Source organism: Phascolarctos cinereus, unplaced genomic scaffold (assembly GCF_003287225.1).
Source record: "Phascolarctos cinereus isolate Bilbo 61053 unplaced genomic scaffold, phaCin_HiC Scaffold_1;HRSCAF=81, whole genome shotgun sequence".
Classification (NCBI taxonomy): Eukaryota; Metazoa; Chordata; class Mammalia; order Diprotodontia; family Phascolarctidae; genus Phascolarctos; species Phascolarctos cinereus.
In genome coordinates this window covers 91910640-91933828 of record NW_027555514.1, presented here as the reverse complement: position 1 = coordinate 91933828, position 23189 = coordinate 91910640, and the positions used below count along the sequence as shown (strand labels likewise).

The 23189-nt window shown below is 39.5% G+C and overlaps 1 pseudogene across 1 annotated transcript; it reads right to left on the bottom strand.

Moving 5' to 3' along the window:
- Positions 1–210: 210 nt before the first annotated feature.
- Positions 211–21856, bottom strand: LOC110201975 (GTPase IMAP family member 8-like; annotated as a pseudogene). Its single transcript, XR_013486017.1, has 7 exons — positions 20828–21856; positions 20049–20493; positions 17110–17161; positions 14043–14100; positions 7056–7774; positions 5972–6020; positions 211–3316 (listed from the first exon to the last, which is right to left on the bottom strand). The product of XR_013486017.1 is annotated as a GTPase IMAP family member 8-like (transcript).
- Positions 21857–23189: the final 1333 nt, after the last annotated feature.

Sequence of the window (23189 nt, the reverse complement as noted above, 5' to 3'; positions counted from 1 at the left end):
ACTATTCACCAAAATAACTATAGAATTCTTAAGGGTTTTTTTCCTCTCTTTTAAACAACTGGAACAACTGCAGAGATGTCCAGTTGCTTAAGTTGTCTACAGTTACTATTTTACTCAACTTCGGAATCACATACTAAGTGGGGTAAATGAGAGAAAGAAAAGAGAATAAGCCCCATTACGTGCCACTCTACACATAGACCAGGCAGAAACTATTTATCAGATAGTAAAATATTTAATTGAAACACAACAGCAAAATATCAATAGAGGGGAAAGACATGTGGAAGGATGATTCTCAGGCCATATACAAATTGGCATGAATCCCATCATACAAATAAGTACAATTTCCAACACATGTGTCATTAGCAAAGAAAACCAAATTTCGGGATAACTCTAAAGTGAGGAAGGACTCCAATGCAATCAGCCTTGATTCATAGCTAACAAAGCTCTCCTGCTTGAGTTCTTATAGCTCCATTTTCTCAGCAAATGGCTAAGCTTTACTGATATTATTTTCTCAGCCTCCCGTCCCAACACTTAGCCACTGCTACTCTTCTCTGCCTCTGAAAACATCATCCACTCAAACTCCATTTTTTGCCACTGCTTTTTGACTCTGCCATTGTTATCTGACAAGGTCCTCCCCTCATCTGAAGCTTTCCAACTCTGAAAACGTTATGTGTTGTTTTTAAATTATATGTTTACCAGTCATTAAAACTGTATTGTGTTGCTGCTGTCACCTGCCTTCTTTTTTTTGTTTGTTTATCACCTGCCTTCTAAATTGTTCCTGGCCAAAGCATGATCATCCTCCTTCTCAATACTCCAGCCACTACTGCTACTTTAGGTAGTGCCATTACACCCTTACAGTGAGATGGCATGGGCCACATGTGTCAAAGATAATCATCATATTTTCACTTCCATCTTTGATCTACCTCACAGATCCTCTAGCTGGAGAACAAAATGGAAGCTATGTATTCTCTTCCTCATCCTTGTCTTTAGAAGGTTTCTGCTTCTTGTTTGTAGCTGAGTTAGGGTGGCTAAATTCTCTGCCTTTTCTCTACATGAAAGTACAGATAAGATGCCCCTGTGCATTGTCAGCATATTCCACTGGGTCTCTTTGAGGCTGAGGTCAAGTGTAGACACTGTTTTTTTTCATTTATCCTTTCAATTCTCATTTTCCTACCTGGTAACTAGCTCCAGGCTATTAAATTTTCTTTCAAGCTCTAATAAACCTCAAAAACCATTCTAGAGTAAGTAGAAGTTGAAAGCTTCTGCTAGTAAGGCCTGAATCCCTCTTATATGGTCCAAAATAGAAGTATAAGGTGTTTTAATAGATAGATGAGCTCCCCACAGCTATTGGTCTTCAAGTGAAGACTAGATGACTATTTCTAGGGATATTGTAGAGGAGATGTCTATCCAGCTATGGTTAAGGGTAGATCACCTCTAAGGCCCTTTCAGCTCAGAGATTCTATAATTTTGTGATCCCATTAGGCTCAGTCCCTTTGACTAGACAATGTAGCCGAGATAATTAAAAGCAACAGACAATCAGAAAGGAGATCATATGTTTTGGGAAGAACCAGTGATAATTTTTGTGAATTGAAGAGAGTGTGGGTGTGAAGTGAGACTGAGGAATAAGGTTTGTAGTTGTGTTTAGATGGCATGGTCCCAGTAGGCAGATCTCTGAGTGAGTCCCTTGTGTGTGGCACTTTTCTCCTTGCTTTCCTCCCTTTATATAAAGAGAATATAAAGGGACTTGTACTGTCACATTCTTGAAATTCTGGGTGGGTGCATTTCTATGCCAATGCTGCCTACTTTTGGGGACATGGTATGTCTATAGCCAGGGTTGGGGGGTGGTGAAGGGTGAGATAGCTATAATGAAGAATTTTGACAAGAGTCAGCTGATCTAACTTCAAAAAGATACTTTCTTGGATTCACCTTATGACTTTTAGAGATCTCTTTGTCTTTTGTTAAACCTCAGTTTCACCATCTATCAAATGGGGTTCACAGAATCTCAGATTTAGAATGGAATCAGAGGCCATCTACTGCATGTTGTATCTTTAAGGAATTCCCTCTATGACACAAGCCAGTAGAGTTCCAGGGACTCTAATGATATCACTTTAAAGAAATCTACACTAATTGTAATTTTTTCCCATCTATGTTAGAGCAATGGGATTACAGGCTCCTGGAGACTATTACCAAAAGCCTGACATCATAGGAGACTAGAGCTGGAGGGGATCACAGAGATCACCTCTCTGGAGTTGTTTTCTCATTTACCAAAGGAGATAGTTGGACCAGAGGAAGTGACTTGTTCAAGCCATAGAACTAGTCAGTGGCAGAGTTAGGATTGGCGGTTGGAGCTTTCAGATTCCTATCTTTGGCTTCCATTCTCCCTATCATGTGCCTGAGTCCAGTCAACCAGGCCATGGCTGACAGAGGAGACAGTAGAAGACTAAAAAGGAATCTGACAAGAAAACTCGCCCTGAGAGCACCCCAATATGAGTTGCCAGGGTTCTGAGACTCCTTCTTCAGCACTGATTCTTGATTCTGTTCATATTTCCTCTGAGTGGTCATCAGACTTTCTAGTGCAGAGCAGGTCTGATCTAACTCCTCTGATGCCATATTCTCTTTACAGAAAGCTCCCTTAGAACCCTGCCCCTGGCCTATTGGCTCTTCTCCCAGCTCCTCTCTTAACTGCTGAATATTTTCCTGGACATAGTCATACACCTCATTTGAGTAGCAGCACAAGTTATTTTTCCTGACAACCCCTTCTATCATCTCCATCAGTTCCTTTAGCTGGGCCTCTTGTCCCTCTCCTTCAATTTTGTTGTTGAAACCATGGTGAAATCCTTCACACTCCTCATTCAGCCAGGCCAAGCTTTTGTTCTTTGTTTCTTTAAGTATTCCTTCAGGGTTTCCTTCCCTAAATCTTCTTTCCTGGTGAAAACAAGGATGGTGTGAGACAAGATTCTCACTCCAAATATCTCCTGGATGCGCCTGAGGGACTCCTTGTCCTCACTGGTGTAACGGCCCAACTGCATCACCAAGAGCAGTGCACCTAGCCCTGGGGAAGAGAGGGCCATGCAGTGACAGATCTCTAGATCTCTATTTGTTTTGGTACTGGAGGAAAAGATATCTGGGGTGTCAATGACAACAAGTGTTCTTCCATGCCATTCCCTGCTCTCTCTTTGGCAGCTCTCAGTCACTGGCCTGGAACTAAGCTTAGATTTAAAGGCTTTCTTGCCAAGGATGCTATTTCCAGTTGCACTCTTCCCACTTCCTGTCTTCCCTACGAGGATGAGCCTCAGCTCTGTCGGCATTCCCAGGCCTGGAAAGCACCAACACGAAAATGAGAGGGTCAGAATTCTGAAGGATATATACATTCCTTTCCTCTGTTGCCTTTAGCCAACTTATATTGAAAAACAAAAGCCAAGCAGCTGTCATTGTTATGGTTAACAGTTGGACCATGAGAAGTCAAGATGGCTTTTCCTACCCCTTTAATCCTTGCACTACTCCTTCTCCATCACAAAAATCTCTGCTCTGTCTTATACCTCATCCAATGTGAGCTATCATTGGAATATTAGATCCTTAATGGCATGGGGGATGTCTTCCACCTCTTTATTTATCCCCAGTGCTTAGCACAATGCCTGGCCATAGTAGGGAGCAGATTTTGATAATCAGTATGGCTGACCCCATTGTGATGGTGTTTGATACCATCATGATGGTGTTTGGTTATAATCTGTTAATGATGTTATTGTGAAAGAATGGATAAGACAATGATATCTAGGGTATGTTGGTATCCTGAGTTACTTTATGGATACAGATTTTGAAACTCCTTTTTAGTTCAGCTGAAAATATTAAGGTATAATATTTTCTCTAGTCCAAAATGCTTTCTAGACATTTCCCTTTGACAATATATCTACAAAGGTCAAAGGCTAAGAGCCTGGGAATAGGGATTGAGGAGGGTTCTCCAGGGTAATTCCAAAAGATCAAATCACCCTTGGTCCATTAGATGAGGTAGAATGTTGAGCCCAAAACAGTGTTTTGTCATTTTGTTACATTTTCCATGTTCAAAATTTCTATAATTGTTACCTCAATTTTCTTGTAATAGAATGATGTCAAAGGAGATAGAGATTTGGGAGAGGGAAGAAACTATGACAGTTTGGACTTTTCTTTCTCTAAGTTAGGAAGCCTTGGATTTAGATGAGTGTAAAATTAATTGAAATTGTTTCTTGTAGACACGTGCCTGAAACATAAAGTACAGTATTCATGTTTTTCTTTGACAACATGATAGTGATTATATGAGTGTGTCTCATTAAAGAATTCTCACTTCTCTAAAACTAAAATGCTCTAAGAAATACTTCAGATTTGTACTGTAATGTACAAATGTACTAAATAAAATTAAATTCTTTGGTAATTAATAATGCATTTAAGTCATAATGAATGCAAACTGTCATTGTAAATGAAAAAGAAAGTGTGAGTTATTTGAGCTTTGGGACTTAGAAGTGAATTATTTTCTCTGCATACATTCTTCTGTTTTTCCTCATGCTTGCCCTATTTCTCATCCACTAAATGTCTCCTTAAGACTGACTTCTTCTGTAGCATCTTTAGAAGACCATCTTGAAGCTACCATAAAGGAAACCAGCAATTATCAATTTTTTCACTTTTAAATGCAAATTATCATTGTGATTGTTGCTGTTGTGGTAGTGGTGGTTACTGGTCCCCATCCTGACTGTATCATAGTCAAACTCAGGTTATGGAAAAATATTTCTTTCTCAAACACTGCTTTCACCAAATCATTCTTCTGCCCTAGAAATTAAAATGACTCTTTTGTATGTCAAATGAAGTCCAAAGTTAAGTTCTTCAAAGATTTTGGTCCAGCATAGCTACTTCAGAGATTCTGTCCTTCCACTCTGGTCATGGAATCCTCCTGTGGTTCCCCTGAAAATGTGATACCTACCTCTGCTCATATGGTTTCCCCTGAGCCTGAACGAATTTACTTCCTACAGTCTCCCAACTCTGTCTAAATCCTACCTACCAGAGTCAAAAAGGATCTCAGAAATGTCATAAGAAAAAATTCAATTTCTTTTGTATTGGCTCTAGTACAGCCCTTTTTTTTTTTTAAAGAAAGCTATGTAACCTGCTGAAGCTTTTTGGAATTTAGCTGATATTTCCAAAAGTTAAAAACTAAGAAAAGGCATCTTACAGGTAGACACACCTAATGTTTTTCCTCTTCATTGACATAAGGAAACCTTTGAATTGGGCATTTGGGGAGACACCTGTTAAGCGTTAGGCATTAGGCAGCCTTGAGATGGATAGCCTACTGTCTCCATACTTGAGCAAAACGATATAATAACACTGGTGATTTAGACAAAATGTTGTGACAGATAATGGACACATTCTGGGAGTTTTCTATCCCAGGATGGTTGATATGGGGCTGGGTCTAGTGCATTAAATTTCAGTACTGTCTAGGAGTTCAAATGGATCAAGTTTCTCCTGGTGGAGAATAGGAATCAGTATGGGAATAAGAGTCAGGACATCTAGGGAACTAAATCTGAGTTCACTGTCATTAAGGATGAGAGCAAAGTGGGTTATTTCTTCACTGTCTATGTTTTAATTTATCATGGACAAAGAAATCAAAGCATTTATTTGTTCCCTGAAGGATTTATAATGGAGAACACAGAGCATCCCTGTTGACTTGACTTGATTTAATTTGACTTGACTTGACTTGATGGGATGTGCCTGGAGGAAAAGGAACTAGGGCTCATCCCATATATAGATCTCCTTGTAGCTATGTCCAGTCCTCATTCATGACATGTTCCTCACTTCCATGCTTTTGCTCATGTTCTCATGCTATTTTCTCTCATTGACATGCCCTCCTTCTTTCTTCCTAACCAAATCTCTCTTGCCCTGAGCTACATAGACATGGACATAACATATCAGACTCTAAAGGGTTAAAATAGAAATTGAGGCATGGTCTTACTGGATGCATCATATTTCTTTTGATAGGTCTTGACTATATTCACCAATCCCTGAAAAAATAAGAGAGGGAGGATGGGGGACAGTCTTTGTGAATCACTAAATTCATCTTCCCTCCAAGAACAGAAATGAAAATTAATAATGTTCTTTAAAGACAAAGAGTTGAGCCTCCTAAAGAGCAGAAAGTAGACCCAGATATTTTTCATCAGAGATGAAATAATAGGCACTGCCCTGCCAGAACCTCAGCACCCTTCAGAAAGCCCAACAAGGCCTGAATAGAAAGACAGTAAGTTGTTACACCCATCTACTACTGCTCCTGCTGACACTGACTAATCCATTCCAACTCTCTCAGTAAACTGAGGCCTAGAGAGGGCAAATGACTAGCTCATACAGCTTCTTAGTCACAGTTCCAGGATAATCAGACTTCGTGACATATCCTTGCTAGTCTGCTTTAGATTTTACCACCCTCTGTCTGACCTAGACTGCCAACTCTACACAAGACTTTTCTTGGTCCTACAAGTCCTTAGTACCTTTCCCCATGAAACTACTTTGTACTTAATTACATGCATTTTTTGTATACTTATCTGTGTGCCTGTTCTTTCTACCCAGTAAACTGTGAGCTCCCAGAGGACAGAAGATTTTTTGTTTATTTCACTGTATTTCCAGAACTTAGCAGTGTGTCAGCTACATAGAAGCAGCTTAACAAATGCTTGTTAAATGAATGAATTCCCAAAAGGTTGTATTATAGATGTAGCACTTCCCTTAAATGTGAACATGTGCTGTAGCCCCTTCCCAAACACGTGTACTCTAGCTCTGCACTAAAGGAAATGCACAACCTTGTTACTCCTTTTTGGAATCAAAAGCATCATAAAGGGGGAGCTAGGTAGCACAGTGGATAGAGCATGGCCCTGAAGTCAGGAGGACCTGAGTTCAAATTTGACCTCAGACACACAACATTCACTAGCTGTGTGACTCTGGGCAAGTCACTTAACCTCAATTGCCTCACTTAACAAACAAACAAACAAAAAGCATTATAAAAATGCAAGAGATTATGTTGATTAATGTAATTCTTAGATTCAGGCTCTTACCTGACATTCCTGGGCATTTGATAATCATGGTAATATATCTGCTTTGGAGTCTATAGTATTTTCTTTCATTCCTATATTTGCATTAAAGTGTGCATAAGATTGGCCATTCTTCTACTCAATCTGTTCAAGGAGACTCCTAACCTGAGTATCCTGTTCTGCCACACCTGCTTTGTGGTTGAAACCACAATACTGGACCCCAGAGTTCAGAACTAGCTTCTTGAGATACTCATTGTCAGTTTCTTTAATGTACTCCAGAAGTGAGTCACCCCCCAGCTCTTCTGTCCTTGTGAAAAGAAACATCATGTGTCTCACAGCTTCATCTCCAAAGATCTTCTAAATACCCTTCACCACCTCTTCATCTTCCACTGTGAAAAAATTCAGAGATGTCACCAGGAGGAGGATATGGGGACCTGGCGAACAGAGGGAGATACATCACCTGACCTCTTGTTCCCTCTCTCTAGCACAGATCCTTGTGGAGAAAAGATCAGGGGTATCGATGATCACAACTTCCCTCTTTCCCACAGTTTCACTTTCTTTCTTACAAGTTTTGGTCACTGATTCATCACTGTATTTGGACTCAAACACTGGCTTCCCCAGGATGCTGTTGCCTGTTGCACTCTTCCCTACACCATGTTTGCCCAGGAAGAGAATCTTTAATTCTAAGGATCCAGAGCCCAGTTCTGGCTCCATCTGCTGTTGCTGGCTCTTATTAGCTGACTCTGTTGGAACAAAAATGACCTATTGGTAGCCATTCCCTCTGACCATCACAAGGAACAGGGTCATCAGAATAACAAGGAAGTGTATATTATTTCCTTACAGTTCAACACCATTCAGCAGTCATTGATCAAGTGGTCTACTACATGTCCAGGAAATCCATTTGGGGCTCAAAGCCCTTCATAACCTGCTCCCCACATTTCCAGTATTCTTACCCCTTCTATCCCTCCTCTATGTACTCTGTGATTCAGCAACGCTGGTCTCCTTGATGTTCCTTGAACAAGACATTCCATTTCTTGGCTCTGGGCATTTTCTCTGGCTCTCCTCAATGTCTGGAATGCTCTCCCTCCTGATCTCTATCTCCTGCCTTACCTAACTTCCTTCAAGTCCTAACTAAAATCCCATCTTCTACCCTTTTCGTTTTCAATACTGATAATTTTGTTTTTGTTATTCTTTTTTATAACCAAATTAAACCAATGGTTCATCTATTTTATTTTTTTTTATCAAGGCAGCTTCTAGACTTTCCCAAGCACTCTTAATTCGAGTGCCTTCTCTTTTAAAATGATTTCCTATTTATTTTGTATTTAGCTTGTTTGTACATATTTGTTGTCTCTCTCCTTACTCTGTGAACTCCTTTAGGGCAAGCACTGTGCTTTGCACCTCTTTGAACCCTCAACATTTAGGACAGTGCCTGACACATAATGCTTCCTCAATGACTGATTAGCTGGTAAGTAGAAGACAAGGTGAAGCCACCATCCCTATTGTTTACCCTTACGATTCAATCCAAAAAACAAACATTTCTTCAATATTCATTAAAGAAATTGGTCTATAATTTCCTTTGTCTGTTTTGGCTCATCCCGGTTTAGTTATCAGCACCATATTTGTGTCATAAAAGGAATTTGATAGGACTCCTTCACCTATTTTCCCAAATAGTATTGGGATTAGATATAGTATTGGGATTAAATGTTCTTTAAATGTTTGGTAGAATTCATTTGTGAATCCCCCTGGCCCTGGGGATTTTCTCTTAGGAAGTTCATTGATGGCTTGTTCAATTTCTTTTTCTAGGATTGGGTTATTTAAGTACTCTATTTCTTCTTCTATTAATCTGAGTAATTTATATTTTTGTAGATATTCATCCATTTCATTTAGATTGTCAAATTTATCAGCATAATTGGGCAAAATAGATGGTTCATCTATTTTATTTTTTTTTTATCAAGGCAGCTTCTAGTTTTATTTATTTATTAGCTCAACGGTTTTCTTACTTTCAATTTTATTAATCTTCCCTTCAATTTTCAGGGTTTCCAAATTGGTGTTTAATTGAGGGTTTTTAATTTATTATTTTTCAAGTTTTTTTAGTTGCATACCCAATTCATTGATTTATTCTTTCTCTATTTTATTGATGTAAACAATTAGAGATATAAATTTTCCCCTAAGTACTGCTTTGGCTTCATCCCATTAATTTTGGTATATTGTCTTATTATTGCCATTCTCTTGGGGAAGAACAATTGTTTATAGTTCCTTTCAGCAAGATATATTTTCCTTCCTTATCTCTTTTTATTAGATATATTTTTGTTTTTGCTTTGTCTGAGATCATGATTGCTACCCCCTCCTTTTTTTTTTGCTTCAGCTGAAACATAATATATTCTGCTCCTGCTCCTTACCTTTACTCTATATGTGTCTCTGTTCCTTGTAAACAACATATTGAAATAATTAACAACTTTAGAAAAGTTGCAGTATATAAATAAACCCAAATAAATCATCAGCATTTCTATATATTGCCAACAAATTTCAGCAGCAAGACACAAAGAAATTCCATTTAAAATAACTGTAGATGTTATAAAATACTTGGGAGTCTATCTGCCAAGACAAACCCAGGAGCTATATGAACACAATTAAAAACACTTTTCATACAAATAAAGTCAGATCTAAACAACTGGAAAAAATATCAGCTGCTCATGGGTGGGGCAAACTAATACAATAAAAATTACAATTCTACCTAAATTAATCTACTTTTTCAGTACCACATCAATCAAACTACCAAAAATTATTTTATAGAACTAGAAAAAAATAAAGGCCAAAGATATCAAAGGAATCAATGAAAAAAAGAGGTGAAGGAAAGTCGTCTAGCGGTACCAGATTTCAAACTATATTAAAAAGTGGTAATTAACAAAACAATCTGGTATTGGCTAAGAAATAGAGTGGGGGATCAGTGGAATATATTAGATACACATTACAGTATAGTAAATGACCATAGTAATCATGATGAAGCATGCTATCCATCTCCTGAGAAAGAAATGATGCTGTCTCAATACAGATTGAAGCATGCTGTTTTTCACTTTCTTTCTCACTTTTTTGTTTCTTTTTTCATTCAAGTCTTCTTGTACAAAATGACTAATACGTATTTTACATGATTTCATATATATAACCTATATTGGATTGCATACCATCTTAGGGAAGGGAAAGATAGAATTTGGAACTTAAAATCTTTTTTAAAATTAATATGTAATTGGAAAAAATAAAATATTATTATAAAAAAGTGGAAAAAATTTATTCAGAACTACTCTACTCAGTGTTATGGGAAATACAGAGTTTAGGCTCCATTCCATCATGGATCTTACAGTTTACTAAAAAGACAGGAAATCAGGATAATTATACTGCATAATGATACATGATAAGTACATTTTGCTAACAGGGAGGGATCAAAGAAGGCTTCATAGAGGAGTTGGAATTTAATGGGAGCTAGGCATTAAAAGATAGGTAAGAATTTAGCATGTGAAGAAGAAGTGAAGACATTGCAGACTCAGGTAACCATGTAAATAAAGAGTTGGAGCTGGAAAAGTATACTACATATTCAGGAGAAAGAGGGTTGTCCAATTTGGCCAAAACATAGACTGCATGGAAAAGAGTAATAAGAAATAAGGCTAGAAATCTGGGATGGTCCCAGATTTTGGAGAATCTCATATTCCAGGCAGAAGAATTTGAAATTTACTTGGGAGGAGTAAGATGAGGAAGGAGGGATTAGGGGAAGGGTAGAGATCAATTGATCAATATTAATCAATTGATCATTGGTCAATTTAATGAACTTATAAAGAAGTGAACCTTAGCTTTGAATATTTGATTATCCAAGCCACTCTTTATAGAGAATGAACATTATTGTTGGTATGGTCAAAATTAAGAATAAAGTATTAACAGAATAAAAGACATAAGTTTCTGTGGCAGGTACTGATATCAAGAAGTTTTCTGGCTGGTACTTTTTTGTCCAAGGAGCTACCCCTACTGTAATGGTCCATGCTAAATCATACTTCTTCTAGATCACAGCAGGGGTAAGGGAGGAAGAAATTAAGAAGTGCTTATTAATCCATTGATTTCTCCCTTTCTCTTCCCCCAGTAAACATTAACAGCTCCCATGGGGAAATAGCATATGAGCACAATTGTAAGATCACCACATATGTTCCCTCACAGCTTTTTTGCTGGCCAAATAGAAGAATTCCTGAGAATAAACTTTCATAGCCTAAGAGGTGACAGGAACCAATCCAGTGCTGGAGTACTTGGAAGAAGTTCAAGGAAGCTACATATTCTCACCCATGCCCCAGAATTCATGGACTAAAGTTGCAACACACTGGAGCAAAAGTCATGTTCTTTGCTCCTCTGCCCTGTGATAGTGAGTTATTTGAATAGTCCAGCTTGTTTGGGAAGTGGGTTGCCTGTCCAGAAGCTGTAAAGTGTGTTTTGCATTGGGCAGTGTTTTCCATTTCGTGGTTCTCTAACCTGTTGAGGGTCCACAATGATGGTCCAAGGAGTTCATGCTAAAGAGTTTTTAGTGGTGCCTTAAGAAGTAAATAATTGTAATTAATATTAAAAGTAGTACGTTAAATTACCCTGAGTGTTCACAACTCATTTTTTTGTTTTTGAAAGGGGAGGGGAAGGAAAGTGAATAAGCATTTATGTAGCACCTGTGGTATATAGCACTGTGATAAGGATTTTATAAATGTTAGCTCATTTGATCCTCACAATAATCCTACAAAGTAGGAACTCTATTTTACAGTTGAGGAAACTGAGGCAAACAGAGGTTAAGTGACTTGCCCAGGATCACACAGATACGAAGTATCTGAGGCTGGATTTGAACTCAGGTCAAACTGACTCCAGGCCCAGAATTCTATCCACTGTGCCACCACCTATGTATGTATTATTAAAAAAAAAAAAAGGTAGGGGTGAGCCTTGGACAAAAAATTATTGGTACTCATTAATCTAGGGGAATATGCAAAATAGAGGGTGGCACAATAACTGTGGGAGGGATTGTGTAGAACCCTGTGGAAGAGGTTTCACTCATGTCAAAATTTGCCTCATTAGTAATCACAAGATCATTTCCCTTCTGAGGGTAGCTTACAGGTTACGTGAGAGTTTTATGTGCTATCTCTTTCAATATATTCTCTAAAACCTTTTTGTCTTCTGAATTGTGTGTGTGTGTGTGTGTGTGTGTCTCAAAATAAAGGCTTTCCTTTCCCTGATATGTATTTGTGACTCTGAATGCTTATAAAGGAACTAAAAGCCCTATTACTCATGTTTGTGAAATCCAGACATGAGTGATACCAAAGCTGTTCCAGAGTAAATTCCAGGCTGAGGAGCAAAAAACTTGTTAAAGAAAGTGAAATTTAGGGGTCACAACTGAGACCAAACTTGGTCTGTGACTCAGATTTTGGAGAGCATTAAGGAACTTCCTCCAACCACTTCAGCCAAATGCTGACATGGTCACACTACAGATAAGGAGATATAGTAAGAAATAGCATGATAATGTGGATAGAATGTTAGACCTGGAGTCAAAATAGGCTAGGGTTGAGCCTAACTTCATATATTTAATGCTCATGTGACCATTTGTAAAGTATTTAAGGCCATGTGTAAAATGGAGATAAATATAGGCTGCAACATCTATCTCACAGGATCATTGTAAAGGAAAACACTTCACATACCTTAAAAATGTTAATAGACACAAAAATGTAATAAATGTATGTGTACACACTAAAAAATAAACAAAGTGGGAGGACTATGTGTATTTGTAGGCAGAGGAGGAGCATATGGGGAGGAGAAATTGAGGAAGGATGAAAGAGAAAGGGTATTGTTGAAGAAAAGTCTTGGGAGGGGGGGAATGCTGTCAAGAGATCAGATAGAGAAAATCAGTAAGAAATAAGTATATCATATAGCCTAGGACCAGAAGAGTAGAGGAAAGAGTGGCTGATAATGGTGAGTTCTGAGGATAGAGGTAAGAGAGCTTCAGCTGGACAGTCTTAATCTTTTCAGTGAAGCAGAAGTTTCTCAATTAGTATGAAATCAGCTCCACTCATGTGTACCATAAGATACTAGTATCATACATCTAAAGCTGGAAGGGATTTCAAGTCATCTAGGCCCAACAATAGATTGATAATCATTTATTAAGTACCTACTCTCTGTCTACACTTGCTGGGTGCTGGAGCTGACAAAGACAAAATTGAAATAGTCCCACATGAGCTTATATTCTAGCCTAGGAGATAACATGTATGTATATGTAAGTGTATACCCAACACATACAAAATATATTCAAGGTAACCTTATGAATTGAATCATAATAATACAATAATGATAATGACAATAAGTTAGCATTTATGTAGCACCGTAAGTTTTATAAAATATTTTACAAATATCACCACATCTTTTTCTCACAACCTGCCTGGAACAGAGGTTTCATTTGAGCAATGAGGTCAAATGCAAGATACTAGCATTTTAAAAGAAAGTGAGAGGACAGGTAGCAAAGATAGCAAGTGTAGGCAGATTTTTCAAGGAGTTTGAAAAAAAGGAGAAGAGATTGACATTAATAGCTTGAAAGAAAAGGAATGTCTAACAAACTCTTATTAAGCATGTGAGAGACTTACAAATGTTGATAGGTAAGAGAGAAGAAACCTCTAAGTTGGGAATGGAGATGAAAATAGCCAAAGCATGGGTGATGGCCTGGGAAAGTCCAACACCCTAATTTTACAGTCAGGGAAACTGAGGCCCTGAGAAATTAAATGATTATTCAAGTGGTCACTCAGCAGAACTTATATTCAAACCTAAATCCCATGACTTCAAATTTAGCTGTCATTCCATTGTCTATTGTCACCTGTTAGTAGTTAACTTGGAGTTCAGGAATGGTCACTAAAAGGAACAATTTTCCCCCAAAAGCACAGACACCACAGGACCACCATTACTGAGATAATTTGTAATGTGGGGAAAAGAATCCTTCCCCATGAATCCTTTCCTTACCTAGTTGTTGGTCATGGAGTCTTTCTTGATGATCCATGTCTTTAGCTTGCTGAAACATCTGAGGAAAATTCAGCATTTAGAAAATTTCATCAGACTATTCTATCATGAAATAGAAGTGACAAAGTAATTCACAGACTTTTTTTTTATCAAAGGATCCCAGGCCTCTTGACCCCAAAACATAAAACTTTTAATCATTATGGAACATTTTGGTATATTTTAATATTAAAGATTTGGCAGTATTTTAGTTCAACATGAACCAACCAATCATTTCTAATAAATATGTGTACATATTCAAAACATTTTAATATTGCATTCAATTCTAGGTGCCACCACTTAAGAAGGATATTGCTAAGCCTGAGAGTGCCCGGAGGAGGTGAAAGGCTTGAATACATGAAGTTGAAGGAAATGGGGATGTTTAGTCTGGAGAAGAGGAGGCTCAGAAGGAGTTCTTAGAAAAAAAATTTTAAACCCCTTTTTTAGTTTCCCTAGAAATCCTAGGAAATAATATTTCTCTCTAAAACTCTTTCCATATGTCTAAGGAAAACCCACTGGGAAGTTGGATGTTAAGTAGAGGACAAAAAGCATTTCTTAAGGAAATGGATTGAGGATAATAAATGAATTCTTAACTTTTGTCAAGTCAACAAGCTTTTATGAAGTCTCTACTATGTGCCAGTCCCTGTGCTAAACTCTCAAGGTACAAAGAGAGTCCAAAAAATAAAATTTTTTTTAAAAAAACAGTCCCTAGTGTCAAGAGCAGAGGGGTCATGTAGATAACTATGCGCAAACAAGACATATACATGATTGATTGGAAATATTCACAGAGAGAAGGTACTACAATTACGGAAGACTGGGAAAACTTCTTACAAAAGGTGGGATTTTAGCTTAGGTTTGAGGAAAGCCAAGGAAGCCAGGAGGCTGAGGTGAGGAGAGAGATGGTTCCAGGCATGGAGGACAGCCAGTGAAAATGTTCAGTCAGGAAGGGGAGTGTTCTGTGATAGGTACTGCAAGAAGACCAGTGTTAATAGATAACCAAATACATGGAGGGAAATAAAATATAAGAAGACTGGAAAGAGGAAAGTGCCAGGTTATGTAGACCTTTGAATATCAAGCAAAAGATTTTATATTTAACCCTGGAAATAAGAGGGAGCTGCTGGAGTTTATTGAAAAGGAGAGCAACATGGTCAGATCCGGGCTTCAGGATGATCAGTTTGACTGTCAGTGTAGGATGCACTGGAGTGAGGGAGAGATTTGAGGCAAGGAGACCAACCAAAAGGTTGTTGCAATAGGCCAGGGCTTAAACCAGGGTGACAGGAGTGTCAAAGGTGAGAAGGGACATATATGAGAGATATTTTGAAGATAAATTGGCAGGACTTGGCAACAGACTGTATATGGAGTTTGAGGAAGAATGAAGAGTCAAAGGTGATACCAAAGTTGTGAGCCTGCAAGAGTGGGAGGATAGCCTTGACAGTAACAGGAAATTAGGAAGAGGGGAGAGTCCAGAAGGAAACATGGATCAGTTCTAAACATGCTAAATTTAAGATGTCAATGGGACATCCAGATCAAATGTCTCTATTTGCTGTCCAATCAGGAGTTAGAGATATGAGACTGAAAGTCGGGATACAAGTAAGGGCTGCACAAATAGATCTGAAAACTATCTACATAGAGATGATCATTGAAGCCATGGATGCTGAAAAAATCACCAACAAAACAGTATATAAAGAGAATAGGGCCAATGACAGAGCTATAAGGGCCATCCATAGTTAATAGGCATGATTAGATAAAGATTCTTCACAGGAGGCTGAAAAAAGCAGTCAGACAAGTGAGGGAAGAGGGAACCATAAGAAAGCAGTGTAACAAAAAAAAGAATATTAAGAGGGTGGTTGATAGTGTCAAAGGCTGCAGAAAAGTTAATGAGGATGAAGACTGATAAAAGGCCCTTAAATTTGAGTTAAGAGATCATTGATAGAAGCCAGATTGCAGAGAGCTGAGAAGAGAATGAGGGAAAAGTAATCAGAAACACCAACTGCAGAAAGCTTTCTCAAGGAGTTTACACAGAAAAAGGAGGACAGATACTGGATGATAACTAGTGGTGGTAGATAGATAAAGTGAGGATTATTTGAGGATGGAGAAGACATCAGAATCTTTTAGGAAGTAGGGTAACAGAAAGTAGACTAGGAGAAACTGAAGACTGGTGAGAGAGTATAAATGATAGAGGAGGATCTGTTAGGGGAGACAGGATGGAATGGGATCACTTGAGTATGTAGAGGGGTTTGCCTTGGCAAGAAGAACAGCTACAACTTCAAGTGAAATAAGGGTGAAGGAGTGGAAGAAGGCATCTGAGGGGTGTGGGATGTGGAGTAGAGGATACTCTCAATTAATGGCCTCATATGAGGCAAAGGTTCTCAGCTGAAAACCTGGGTAGGGGGAGCCATAGGAGGTTTGGAAAAGCTGCTGTGGTGAGTGAGAAAATGAGTCATATAGAGATATAAAAGGATGGCCTTGCTTCCATGAAGATCCAGCTGAGATTTTGTGATATAAATTTGTAGTGGACTCAGCATAGTTTTGTGACTGTCTCCACCTTCACTCAGTTGCATGTGAGTAGGAGCGGAGGGAGCAGATGTAGTAGTAATCCAAGGCTTAAGCTTGGCAGGGAACCTCACTCAAGAATAAAACAAGGATCCTCAAGAGAGGAAGGCAGTGTCAAATTGAACTAGTTTACCAAGGGGTCAAGATAGGTAAGGGAATATAGTGTAGCCAGTGCAAGGGGAACAATCTGGGGAAGAACCAAGGGATGGTGGAATTGGAGGTTGCAATGAGGATGAGAAATGAGTTTTGGCCTGGAAAGACTTGTATGAACTGACACAAAATGAAACGAGCAAAACCAGGAAAACATTGCACACAGTAATAGCAACATTGTGTGATGATCAACTATAAATGACTTAGCTGTTCTCAGCAACACAATGATCCAAGGCAATTACGAAGGACTCATGATGGAAAATGATGTCCACATACAGATAAAGAACTGATGTACTCTGAATACAGATCAAAGCATACTTTTTTCACTTACTTTGTTTCACGTTTTTTTTCTTTTTGTTCTATTTCTTCTTTCACAACTGTAACTAATAAAGAAATATGTTTTACATGATTGCAGACATATAATCTATATCAAATTACTGACCATTTTAGAAAGAAAAGAGGGGAGGGAGAAAAATTTGGAATTCAAAATCTTGTGAAAATGAATGGCAAAAATTGTCTTTACATGTTATTAGGAAAAATAAAATACTACTAAAAAGAACAAAAAGAATGAAACAAGGCAGAGAGACAGATGGAATGACAAAAGATTGGGGTCAAATGAGGGCATTTCAGATCATAAACATGGAAGCAGTATATTTCTGGCAAGATCAAAGGTATGATTTGTGGGGCTGATTTGAGTGGTGGAGTAGGTCACAGGAAATGAGCAAGTTGAAGAATTGGGAGTATCAAGATGTAGGCTGAAACCCTCTATTATGAGGGTAAGAGGACTAGTATATGTAAGAAGACTGTGAGACAGTCTAAATTCATTGAAGAAGTAAGGAGAGTGTCCTAGAAATTGGTAGACAGAGGCAGCTAGGTGGCACAGTAAATAGAGCACTGGCCCTGAAGTGAGGAGGACCGGAGTTCAAATTCCACCTCAGACCAAACACTTGACCCTTAATAACTGTGTGACCCTGGGCAAGTCACTTGACCCCAATTGCCTAAAAATTAAAAAAAAAAGAAATTGGTACATAATAGCCACCAGAATCTTGATAGAATAATAAATATGGCTTGAATGAACCTCAAAGGAAGCAAGATTAGTCATGGTGGTGGAAAGAGAATCTTTAAGTGGCAAGGGGTAGCAAAGAGTATTTGAATGCCTTGACAACTACCAGTTAGTCTGTAATTATGAGTGAAAGTGCATTGAGAGCTGGATAGTGTGGCCAGGGAAACTGTGGCACCAGGAGGTAGCTGGGTCTCATTGAGTTCAAGATGGAGGGAGCAGGAGAGGAAAGTATTTAAGATGAAATCTAATTTTTTACTTATGGATCAGGTGTTCCAGAGTGCACAGAGCAGGAGGTGGAGAAGAAGCAGTTGAGGGAGTGGTCAGTAGGAGACAGAGAAAAGGATTTGAACAATAGCAACCAGGGGTGCAGAATGAGATGAGAGTGGGAGTAGGTTTGAGGAATGAATTCACATAGGTTTTCATTTACCATAGGGATTCAGCCTCAGGGTATGGTCCCAGAGCCTCAAGAAGCTATAGGAAGGAGGTGGGGAGAGAGGTGCCCCAGCAGGAGCAAAGCAAGTGAATTTGGAAGTTTGCTTAGAGTTATAAGAAGCTGTAGAAGAAGGTCCCTGAGCATGACAGAATGGTTGTTCAGGGAAGTTAGGAAGACACCAAAACTTCTACATAACTGTAAGAAGCTTCAGAGGGTGCATGGTATGGGATGTATGTCTGCTTTTCCTCCCACTGAAGTGATTTGGTTATTTACCCAGCTAAGAGCTCTCTCCTCTTTACCTGGCCACCTACACTGATCAGTGCACAAGGACATATCCTTCTCAGTAGAAGAGAGATTAAGATACCAATGGTACTGAGGAAGTCCCTTTGTTTTAGCTCCTAGAGTGTGGAGAGTGGTCCTAGAGGGAACAGAATATTAACCCAGACTGCATTTTAAGATATCTTTTCTTTGTTCAAGATTCCTATAAATGTTTCAAAAATTGTCTTGAAGCAGAGAGTCATGTCAGATGGCATGAGGACTATCTCTCTCTCTCTCAGTTAACTTGGGTAGAGTTTAATGATACATTGAATAAAACAGTTTCTGCCAGACTTGAGCCAAAATTGCAGAATCCACTATTAGTATTAATATTTTTTTCTTCAACAGATATCGTAGCCATATTCAAATATTTCAAGGCCGCTGTATATGAAAGGAATGTGTTTGGTTCTGTTTGGCCCCAGAGTGAAGACCTGAAAGCAGTTACAAAGAGGCAAACTGAGGCTTGATGTCTTACAAATTCCTAACAATGAGAGCTGTCCAGGAGTGGAATGCACTCCCTTGGGGGGAGGTGGAGCTGCCTCTCCTTGGAGATCTTCCAGGAGATGAAGGAGGACCACTTGTCAAGCTATGAGTCAGAATTCCCCTTAGGTATCAGTTGGACTCCCTAGCTGCAGAGGTCCCCAGCAACTCTCAAATTCTGTGATTATGATTTTGTGAAATTGTCTGACAAATGACAAAATCCTATATCTCACCAGAGATCATAGAACATGAGCAAAAAAATCCCAGAATGGTTCAAAAGAGAAAGAAAATTTATAAAATAAGAAAGAAGGCATAAATTAAAGTCAGGAACTAGAGCTTTTAGTGCAGAACTTAAAACAACCTGTGTTGATTTTAAAAACAAAATTAGTAAGGTAAGTAAAATGCAATACCAGTTAGAGAATTTCTCCAAAGGAGTGGAAACTCTATGCCATAGATCCATCTTCCTATAACAAATAAAAACCACCCAACTTCTAAAGAGGAAGTTCTGGAATTTTCTTCTTCTAATAGATATAAAATACCCCAGTGACCCTAACCAGAAAGGAGAGCCCCAGGTCATTTTATTTTGCAGTTATCCAAGGATGGATAAGGGCTCCTTCCTGAAGTTTTTACGTAGATGCTCCAGGGTCCAAAACTTAGCCTCATTCCACTAGGGTAGCATGTTTCTTTTGGTTGCATTTAAATCCCCCTGAAATAATATCCAGAATATTAGGATCGCCAACTTTACAGCTGGAGGGGACCTTTGAGATCTTCTCTTCCAACCCTGTCAATATGCTAAGGAGCAACTAGAGCCCCTTCACTGGAGAGAAATGAGTTGCCCAAGATCACACAGTTAATTATAATAAAGATGGAGAGGGAAACACACGAACAGCAGAAAGGATTTAAGTGAGATAGAAGGATATTAGGGACAATTTTTAGTTGTAGGAATACACAAACAGGGAAGCTGCTTCTCTTCTCATACCAGCCTGATTACAGATGGAGGTGAATATAGCCAGGACTATGGGAAACAGCTTTTATGAACAGGCTTTGCAGATGCATAAGCAACCAGGACCCTCTTTGGATTTGGCAGCCACTCAGGCTACTTTTGCTTCCTCCAATCCTCTTCTCTCCATTATCCAAGAAAAGTTCAAACATTGGCTGTTGCCCAAGGACCCTGGGGAAAATGCCCTGTTTCCCTCTGGAGAGGTCCCAGCCTCAGTACATGATGGCCAAGAAATGGGTGGGCTAGACAACTTCTCTACTTTATTTCTTTTGTGAAGGTGTGTAGTGAAGGTAACTATGATTTTTATCCCATTATTTTTTTGAGGCAATCGCGGCTGAATGACTTGCCCAGGGTCTCAGAGCTGGTAGTGCCTGAAGAGTTTGAACACAGGTCCTGCTGACTCCAAGGCCAATTTTTCCCATTTCTGTTGAAAAGGGAAGTACAAATGGTTAGCTGACTTGCAGAGGATTAGAGAGAACCTTGGCAGAGGTAGGAAGAGGCATTACAATGTATTTCCAAACAAAATAACTTTTAAATTTGACTTGCTACTTTTCTCCTAATGTTTCAATTCCCTACCACTTTGTCTCTTAGGCCTTAAGGCCTATAACGTGCCAGTGAATCCCATTCTTTCTTTGCGGTGTGCTCTATAGGGTCCCCTAAAATTCGAAGGAGAAACAAAAGGCCCTCTCCTCCTCCCCCTCCATCCCCTCCACCCCCTCCATCCCCTCCATCTCCCCCATTCCACTCCCTTCTGACACCTTCCAGGCAAATCCAGTGTTGGAAGCTGGCAGCATAGTCAATGCTTAGCCTTGGAGCTACATATTGAGCCCTGAACAGAGCTTGTCTGTTGAAAGAAACAAGTCTTCAGCTCTTGGTCACAAGTGAGCTGGTGAGCTGGTCAGAATGGTGGCCAAAGGAGATACCAGGTGGAGGGCTTTCTCAGTGATCCTTTAGATTCCTTCCTACCTGCTATACCCCAGACCCCTAAGATCTCCAGAAAAAGCTGTAAAAAAAAAAGTCAGAGAAGTTTGCATTTAAATACTTGCACCTTACAGGATCTTCCCCTTTCTTATTCACAGACATACATATTGTCTGTGCACACGCAGGCGCAGCAGACACACACACACGTACACACACACTCACATCCTCCTTTCAAAACTAAATGTCTAGCCTCTATCCTCCCACCGAATCAGAACCTGCTCTCAGGAAAGTCTCAGATAGCAGTTGACACATCGGTGTAAACAGAGACTTGGTTCTCTCTTTGGGAAAGATTTGATTTCAAGCTTTCTCTGTAGAACGAAAGGCTCTGGCCCATTTGCTGGATTGTGGGTATCCAGGGAGAGATGTTTGAACCTTCTCAGTATCCCTGACCAGGCAGGCAGCCATCTTCCCAATCTGCATACAATTGCCCTGATCTGGAGTTCTTTCTGAAAGAATTGTCACTTTCGAATCCATTCATGTTTCAAACACATTCCACATGCATATTTTGACAGACAATAGCTCAGTGAAGTCCATTTGGCTCTGGACACTTTCAGCTTCTCCACTTTCAACCTGATCCCAGCCTGCTTCTCCTACTCTCCTAGGAAGGCTAAATGTCTTCTACTTACTGCCAGGCACCCAGTTTCCTCCCAATGCAGTTACCATAGAATCCACCAGAAGGAAAAAGCTCTTGGTGGAGAGAAAGTCAGTTCTCTTCCTGTCTCTCCTGGATCAGCAGCCTTCTTTTTCTTCCCTCAGGGACTGATGCTTAATACTCTTGTTTTAAAAAGAAACCACATGACTGAGAGGAAAATGAAACCTACTCAGTGCCATGAGTGATCCAGATGGAGGGAGGAGCCAGAACCTTCATATCAGTAGAGAACGCACACATACACACTGCCCTCCTGTTGTTACTTCTCTGTTGCCTGGTGTGCTAGGCAGTGAGGGAATGGGATGAGGGTAGGAATTCTGCAGGGAAGAAAAATCAGGGAGAGACAGGTAGCTGTAGTTGTTGTGAAAAGGAAAAGGAACAGTCTTTAGGCTCTAAAAGGTACAGAGTAGAGTAAGTGGTTGGACCAGTAGAAATGTGTGGGGAGTGGGGGTGGGAGGGGAACAGGGAGGGGGAAGAGGGAGTAATAGCCACTACTGTGAGATTCTGAACTGTCCCAAGTAATTATGAACAGAAGACTGATTCCAGGCTATCAATATTCAAACCCCCTTCCCAAGTTTTAGAGGATACAACATATTGCAAAAAATTACAAGACCGTGAAGGAGTCTTGAATTCTACTCCTGGCTTTGTCAATGACTTTTGGCAAGCCCTTTAATTTTATTGGATCTGTTTCCTGTTGTGTAAAAGACAGGGATGATTGGAGATATTTCTAGGAATTTTGACATGCAGAACAAGTAATGTGAATGGGGCCAAGTTAAGCCAAGAATGGCACATTTTCACATTAATTTCATAATTCATGGAATGAAAAAGAATCTAAATAACAAAGACAAACTCTGTTGAACAGGAAGTTTGGCTGCTGCGCTGTGGCATGAGTTCAAGTGTTAACTTTTTGTCTCTTCTAAATGTTTGTGCCCTAAGGCAAACCCCAAGCACAGCCATCCTAGTTTTAGATCTGAAGACATTATTCCCTCCTCTACCCCTAGGATAAGATTAAGAGCTAAAAGGCACCACAAGGGAAATTCAGCCCAACCTCCTCATTTTACAAAAAAGTACTTGCAATAAATTAGAGAGCAAAGATCCAAAACCAGGTCTTTGGGGTCCGAATTAATTGTTCTTTATTGTTAGATAGAACCTGGTCATAACCCCTGAACTAATAATAGATATACATAATTCTAGCCTGATGCTCCCCCTCTCTGAGGAGAACCAGAGTAGCCTTTGGCCCCAGCTTCCTGCTCCTTCTCCTGACAGGAATGAAAGTCTCCCTAGGAGAAGTGGAGGTGGGGTGGGGTGTGGAGAGGGGGGGCAGGCTAGAGATGTCTATTCTGCCTCCCTTTGAGCCACACCAGGACACCACTATGCTATAGGTGGGGGGACAACCTCTTGCATCCCATGGGGACTCACCTACATTTGAACTAACTCTTTCTCTGTCTCTGTCTCTCTGTCTCTGTCTCTGTCTCTGTCTCTGTCTCTGT